Below are 8,558 nucleotides of genomic sequence, written 5' to 3' on the forward strand. Positions count from 1 at the left end.
TCCGCTTCTGGGGTACTTGGTGTCAAGGAGAAGGCTGCCCGCCAGTGACGTGAATCTGGGCGCTGGGTGGATCTCAGACATTGTTCACCCTCCCCTCCACCCATCCCCCCCCACCCCCGCTGCCCCTCAGGCAACTCTTCATTGTCATCTAAACAATTTAAAAAGGGCTTCGTTTACCGTGTTTTTACCAAATATTAATTGCATTCACTGTATATCTCCATTCATTTTTTCACCACATATTTTTATTTTATAACAAGTTCAGTGAAGCAAGATACAATTCTCATCTAATCCTGTACAATACTGTTGTGTATTCTGCACAACGTGCCCACCAGTGAGTTCACTGAGAATTAAATAATGAGGTAACTTGTTTTAAAATGCTTCCTATGATACAGAAATCCTTGGTAGACAGTAAATGGAATTTCCCATGTTTGCGAAATTGGCTGAAGTTCCCGGAGAGCTGGAGACCTGTGGACAGAGCCCCTCTTCCAGGACAGACTGGACATCACGGGTAATGAGAGAGGCAGGGGCACAGTGGTGCCCTGAAAACTGCAGAGCCGCCTGGAGAGAAACTACCATTTCAGGTAAAGTCAGAGAGTAACAGAAGTTGCCTGTTGCTGGGAGAGTCCTCTTGGGACTGGCCTAGTCCAGCCCGCTCACAGAAAGGACGAGGCCCTGAGGAGAGGGGCCCAGGGTCAGGGAGTGACCGATCCAAGGACGGAAGCTGCAGGCCCGCACGGGACTCTTCTTGCCTGTGTAATTTGAACTTTTAACACACTAACACCTTCCCGTGCTGGGAGTGCCACGCCCTTTAAAACTTTTACATTAATGGGCGATTACAATAAAAGGACTCTTTACCTTGCCCTGAACTTGGCTTATACAGGAGACTCAGTAATATTTGCTGGTGAAATCAGAAACCTGAGGCTGAGTTGTTAAAGTTCGTCTTGATCGCTCCTCTCCCGTGAAGAAACCCAACGGCTTAGAATCACCTCCTATTACCAGACGAAATACAAAGGCGACTGAATTTCAAAAACAGAAATGAACGAACACGCTAGGCATACAGCATCGCAGAGACATTCTGTAGAGAGCTGTCTGTACAAGGATGATACCTGCTCCCATTCCTTGTAACTAAACATTTGGAGAAATGTGAATGTAGCAAAACTTATGCGGAAACATCTACAGCTTCTACAGTAACCACCCCAAGATTTTAAGAGCTACCCTTGCCGTGGTTTCCTACCAGCACATTTCAGGAACAGGAGCGCTGGTGCGAACCCAGTGTTCAACACAGAACCAGGTCTGTGACGGTGCCGGCGTGTCTGGGTCAGCACGGGGAGGGGAGACGTGGGCCTCGACTGGCGTTTTAGGAAGAGCTAAGCCGGTGGGTGTGAGCAGGACAAGCTGGAGGACGAGGCGCTTGGGCCCTGGGGACCAGTGGCTGGCCTGCTGTGCGATGGGCAAGTGGATGGCGGATCGGCAGTGCCGGCGAGAAAACCCCGCCAGGAAGATGCGGGAGCCTCGGCCCAGCACAGGCCCCCGGCAGCCAGACGAGACGCTCAAGGAGGCGGCGAGCCAACAGCGACGCCTGTGGTTTCAGGGGCCGCGACCCGGGAGAGGTCCGGGCGGCTCCCGGCCGGCTGTGAGGGCAGTCTCAGCTGAGGGCCAGGGGCGGAACCCAGAGGACATCACAGGACAAAGGGCCACAGGGTTAAGGGGGAGCGAGGCTGGGTTCACAGGGGAAGGACCCGAGAGGGCTCTCGTCGCCGAGGCAAGACGCTTTTCCCGTCCTGTCTCGGGACCACAGGTTCCAAGGGATGCCATACGCTGGGCAGAGCCTTTGCGACGACATGACTCTGTCTCCGAGCCCACCTACCTGAACTTTAATTTGTTTCATACATTCTGGTGACTCCATTTCTTTGTCAGTCATGGCGGAGGGTTTGATCAAATAGCACAGCATAAATTCCTATTGAGACATGAAAAAGAAACTCCGTATCCCACAAAACAAATACAAATCCGGGCAGGAAACGCGGCCGCCCCCACCCCCTCTCAGTGTGTGCTACTCGAAGCCCACAGAGCATGTCCGTGTCCTCCCGGGAACGTAACCAGGCCCCACTCTAGACCAAAGACCTGACGTTCAGTCATCGTTGACACGGCAGGAGAATGCACACGGAGCACATATGCTGATTATAAACACAGCATTTAAAATATTCAATACTGGAAACAGTTTAGGCCCCTATTTCTCTAGGACAAAGTCACTTTCACAGGATAAAGCCTAAGCAACGTAGCCTGCACCCAGGCAGCTGCCATCTGGCCCCTGCTGGCCCTCCCGGCCTCAACGCCCTGCACGCCTCCAGCAGCTGCGGGAAGGAGAACTCAGAGAATTACTGAGTCACAGAGAACACACAAAACTCTCATTCTTTGTAGTCCTGGTATGAGACGAAATGTCCCTCCTAACCTGATGGTAGTGGGATATAGGAGGACACAAGCGGGGCAGTCACGTGGCTCTGGGTTTGAATCCCAGTTCTGTACATGAGCTGTGTGTTCTTGGATTGGTCACCCAACATCTCTGGCTCTGATTCCTCACCCTTCGGATGAGGATAACAGCGTAGTGAGAAAAGACATAAGGTGTTTAGCGATAAATATTAATTCCCTTCCTCACTCTCTTTGCAAGACCTGCTACCTATGAAAACAAACACGTCAATGTTTTTTGAGTCGTCTGTGAATGAGTGGAAGTGGATGCTGAGCACGTGCTGGTTGGGCTTTTGCCCCCGGGAAGGAAGGCAATGCCCACTGACACCCATCACCATGGGAAACCTCGGAACTCCGGCCCTGGAGCTGTGCACCGGCTGGTGGGGGGAAAAACGGAGAGGAGGACCGGCTTCCAGAGCTTCGTTCACATAAATGCTCTGCGGTCCCTACACATGACTTTTATGCTTCTACCACAATTAAGACGAAAAATCCAACCATTTAAATGACACGTGAACCCCAAAGTTGATGCGGTGTTACCTTGGAGACACTGACTGAAACTCTGCTCAGGGCAGCCAGGGACCGCCAGCTGAGAGGTCTGCGAGGAGAGCCCTCAAAACGGTCATCCACCAGCTCGATGATGACAGAGTAACTGGAAAACGAGGCAAGGGTGTTTTAAAAATAAAAAACATGAAGTCAACCCATTTAAAAAGAACATTGCTTGGGACTTCCCTGGTGGTCCAGTGGTTAAGAATCCACCTTCCAACGCAGGGGACGTGGGTGCGATCCTTGGTCGGGGAACTAAGATCCCACACGCCGCGGGACAAATAAGCCCGCGTGCCGCAACTACTGAGCACGCAGGCCACAACTAGAGAGCCTGTGTACCACAACTACAGAGCCCACGTGCTCTGGAGCCCAAGCACCACAACTAGAGAGAAGCCCGAGCCCCACAACGAGGAGCCCGCGCATCGCAGCGGAGGATCCCGCGTGCCGCAATTAAGACTCGATGCAGCCAAAAGTAAAATAAATAAATAAATATTAAAATAAAATAAAAAGAACATTGTTTGTCCTACCAAGAACGAAAATACAGAAAATAAAACACACAGCATCTGATCCTGAATTCCCCTAGACTACTACTGGGAAAAGTATTAATGAAAAACTCACACTTCACATTACAAACTATAAGTCTGATTCCGCACTTACAGGAAAGGAACAGAAATATTTCTCCCAACATGAAAGCCGTGAATTCACTCAACTCTTTAGATAATAATACTCACTGATATGAAGATGAATAATTACTATATAGTAGTAACTACATAGATTAACTCAATGTTTAATGCTAAAACATAAATTATCCTGACCTATTTATTACTTTATAGATAGTGTAACAACTTTAACTTATAAGGGATAGACATATAGTATCTATTCCAATTAAGCCAGGAGGAATTTGACTCTAAGTATTTGTGTGCCTCTGAAAATTAAACTGGGGCTCAGAAATTTCCTCCTGTCACTTTAAGCCATTAACTTATTTACAAATCACTCCAATAAATCATGAGCTTGGGATGAACACACACACACTAATATGTACAAGATAGATAACCAACAAGGACCCACTGTATAGCACAGGGAACTCTACTCAATATTCTGTGATAACCAAAATGAGAAAAGAAACTAAAAAAGAATGAATATATGTGTATGTGTAACTGAATCACTTCGCTGTACAGCAGAAACTAACACAACACTGTAAATCAACTATACTCCAATAAAAAAAAAAAAAAAATCACTCCAAACCTTGCGTGGTAAAATGGAGGGCCTTTTCGATACAATACTGCAAAGAAAAAGAAAGAAAACGTATCACCACTCGAAATCAACGTCTCATTTTATACTTATACAGTATTTTCTCCTCCAAAGGCACAAAAACACCCAGTGCTCTGTATGTGGGTAACCCTGCAATACACCCTGTGGTCTATATTTAAAACCCAAACTGTTTTTTCCCCTGGAACAAAAATTAGCAAAGCAAATCTGTTGCCAAGACCCTAATACCCTCGTCCCACCCGCACCCCACAAATGAATTCCAAATCCAAGTATAAGCAATTTTTGTCCTGTCTCTTGTCTTACACTCTCCAGAGAGAGAGTCTGAAATCATGTCAAGCGTGTCAAGTTGGTATAACGCAGACCAACATTCAGTTATTCATTTCAAATCTTCTGAATCGTTATTCAGGGTCTGAGCTCCTCTGGCCAGTACAGGATAGGGGCTGGTGCTAAAGATGAATGAGACTCATGCCTACTTCTAGGAAATTCAAAGTCAAGCGGGGAAAAAGTCACATAAGCACACACGCCACTCGGAGACCTGCCTGCCCACCTCAGTCAGTCTGTGGAGGTCAGAGTGGCTGGCCGGGGTCAGCCGTGGACCGTGGAAGTGCAGACGAGCCCTCGGGGGCGCACAGCCTGTGGCAGGGTGTGGAGATGTGCCCACCATATCTGTTTGCTCTCTCTCCAGGCGCGTGAGAGACCCCGTATCAGCCTCCCAAGCGGCAAGGAGCGGCTGTGTGTCACGGAGCACTTCCAGATTGGCCCAGAAAACCCTCCCAGGCACCGAGCCTGTGCTTGTTCCTTTGTGAGGCCGAGTGAAGCTCATGGGACCACAAGAAGCCGGGCGCCTGCAGTCCCTGTGGGAGTTGGTCCACCCACCACTCAGACACTGGCTTTGGATTTCACATGAACAGAATTCACTTCTAGTGTTAATTAAGCCCGTGAAATCTGGAGTTTATATGTAACTACAGCTGCAGGAATTACCTTAACTAACAAACAATTATATCCGTAAGCTTGTGCAAAAACCAAGGCAGAAAAGCTTTGTTTCCTTTGAGGAACTGGCAGAACTTTTCCTTTTGGGCATAAACCCGGTATTTAATCACGTTTCCCTTTAGCTCACGCACCACGAGGTCAGAACCAGTTTAGGACCCAATGGATGATACAGTAACCCTTCACATATATTTTCCATGGTCACCTTTCCTTCTTATGAACATATTTCCTATTTAAATTGTATTTAGGGGCTTCCCTGGTGGCGCAATGGTTGCGTGTCCGCCTGCCGATGCAGGGGAACCGGGTTCGCGCCCCGGTCCGGGAGGATCCCACATGCCGCGGAGCGGCTGGGCCCGTGAGCCATGGCCGCTGAGCCTGCGCATCCGGAAAAAAAAATTGTATTTAAAGTATTTGGCAAGTCAGCTCAAATTCACTGTGTAAGGGCCCACATTTAAGTAAATATCTAAACACCCATTTCTCAATTTCTGGGGATGTGGTGCAGTGGAAGGAGACCCTGTACTGGGATGAGACTGAATTCGGAGTTCTGTTTTGGCCTGATCTCTGCCATTCCTAACTGTGTGGCTTTAAACACATTATTAACTTCCCTGAGCCTCAGTCTCCAAAATCATAAAATGAAGACATGAGGGGAAATTAAAATCTTCTCTAGTCCTCATATGCTATTATCTATGATCAGTTACACATCCTTCACCTAAGATGCATCTGGAAAGTGACACAGCTTGAAAGCAGCTCTGACCCCCAGCTCGGGCCATTCAGATGCCTGACTACGATGGAGGTGCAGCTCAGGGGTTAAAAGCATAAACATGGCATCAGTCAGACCCCAATTCAAGGCTCAGCAGTGCCAAGACCACAGGATGACACTCCTGTTTCAATCTCCTTATGGAAAATGGGGGTAATAATGCAGGTGGAGGTGCTCGAAAAGTTACCCATGATAATAGCGATTACAGTGTATTCAGAGGGAAAAATGAAGTCGTTTTCCAAAATGCCTCCCAAGTGGAAAGATGAAAGCTTCAGAAGTCTAAGAAATAGTGGGTATTTAAAAATAAAGTCTGAACGAAGAGGGAGAAGAGAGGAAACGTGCTTTCTTACACTAACACCAGACGTGACGTGTGGAAGGAATGATAGAGTCAGAACACAGTGATCAGTGCAATAACCAATTTGGGCAACCACTGTAACTACCAGGGAACCAGATATTCAGGGTCACCCTACAAATCACTTGGGAACTACAAAAGGAAAAGTGCACACACCCGACAATGGCTGCCCTAGCAAACGAACGGCTTCACCAGCGGTAGGACAACCTGACATCAGGCACCCCTGGACGTGGCCCAGTGAGGACACACATCACCCGTGCTTGCAAAAAAACGGCAAGCCCGAATCGAACCACGAGAAAGTGATCACACATACCTAGACTGTGGGACACCCTACAGGACTCTTCAAAAAAAGTCAACGTCACAGAAAACAAACAGGTGGAGGGGCTCTGTTAGATTAAAAAAGACTGAAGAGACTGCAGTGGTTGAATGGTGGCCCCCAAAAGGTACGTCCACGTCCCAATTCCTGGGACCTGTGAATGTGACCTTATTTGGAAAAAGGATCTTTGCAGAGATTGGAGGCGTGCAGCCGCGGCCAAGGAACAGCTGGCGCCACCAGAAGCTGGAAGAGGGAAGGAACGGAGGGAGCACGGCCCCGCCAATGCCGTGGTTTCAGACTTGCGGCCTCTAGACCTTCTGCTGCTTTATGTCCCAGTTTCTGGTCATTTCTCACGGCCTCCCTAGGAAACTAAAAGTGGTAAATGCACTCAATGTGATAAACGAATGTTGAGTGGAGCCTGTCAAAAAAAATCAAAAACAAAACAGCCACAAAAGACATTGTGGGGACAAGTGGGAAAACTGAAATACGGACTGGATATTTTTGATGATATTATATTACCGAATAATTAATTAATGAATATTAATGAATGATCAATAATGAATTGTTAAGTATTCTGATTAATAATATTAATGAATAATCCTGATTTCTCTTAGGTATTATATGATGCCATAATTATGGAGGAGAATATTCTCAGGAGGTGTATGCAAAAACACTTATGATTTAATATGGATTATGTGTGCAAATGTGGAAAATGTTAACAAAAACATTTAAAGTCTGATTAGAGGAATAGGCCAAGAGGGTGGCTTGGGAAAGAACTGAAGATGGGGATGGGAGGAAGGTGCACCTCCCTGCTCTGTGAGGAGCACGGAGCCCCAGCGTCTCTCCCCGGGGGCAGAGCCAGCCACCAGCTCTGGGCCGATGCCACCACCAGTGATGGTTCTTCTTCTCTGGACATCCTGTAACTCTGCTGGCTTCTAACGGCTCCCCTCCTTCTACCTGTTTTGCAACCTCTAATGTGCAGGGAGCTGGGGAATCACATGATCAAACTTAGTCCACGTGAACCCAACTTTGGAATGGGTGGGAAGGAGGCTCAGGAGTAACGAGAACTTCGGGTGAAATCAAGTTAAATCAACCAGTAACTGCACGCGTAAGACAAAAATAGAAGCCTGGAGTTGGTTTTCGGCTTTCTGGCTGGCAATGTTAGTCCGGTGCGGTGGGAAGTACACAGAGCTGGGACCCGAACAGCCCTCATCTCTGTCCTTACCAGCTGGGGGACCCTCGGCAACTCCCCTGACCCTTCGAAACCTCCATTTCCTCAGCTACTGAAGGAGGTGAGCGCCACACGCCTCACGGAACATGAAGATGAAATAAGACGGGAGAAGAAAAGCACCAAGGCACCTCGTCACCATAGGAGCCAGCGGCCACAGGAGTGTCTGAGGGGGGTGGGGGCGCGGATGAATGGAAAGGCTCCCAAGTGATTTCTGGCCTGGTTTTCGGCACCGGGCAAGGAAGGTCAACTGGCCCGGCAGCTGTGCCTGATTTGAGATCTTATCACCTGTTCCAAGCGCTGCTCCTGGAATGAAATCTGACTGACAAGACTTAGTCAAGGGAAGAGTTTCCCTGATAAGACGTGGATTTCCTAACGGCCCTTTGTCATGAGTCATTACCTCTGTGAGCAGAAACAATTGTTAAGGGAGCACGTCCTGGGTGTAGCCTGTGTCGGCAGTTCTAGGGTATGTGTGATCACGTCACTGGCCTTCAAAATTAAAATGATACTCTTTTTTTTTTTTTTTTTTTTTTTGCGGTACGCGGGCCTCTCACCGTTGTGGCCTCTCCCGTTGCGGAGCACAGGCTCCGGACGCGCAGGCTCAGCGGCCATGGCTCACGGGCCCGGCCGCTCCGCGGCACGT

The sequence above is a fragment of the Physeter macrocephalus genome, chromosome 18 (genome assembly GCF_002837175.3).
Source record: "Physeter macrocephalus isolate SW-GA chromosome 18, ASM283717v5, whole genome shotgun sequence".
NCBI lineage: Eukaryota > Metazoa > Chordata > Mammalia > Artiodactyla > Physeteridae > Physeter > Physeter macrocephalus.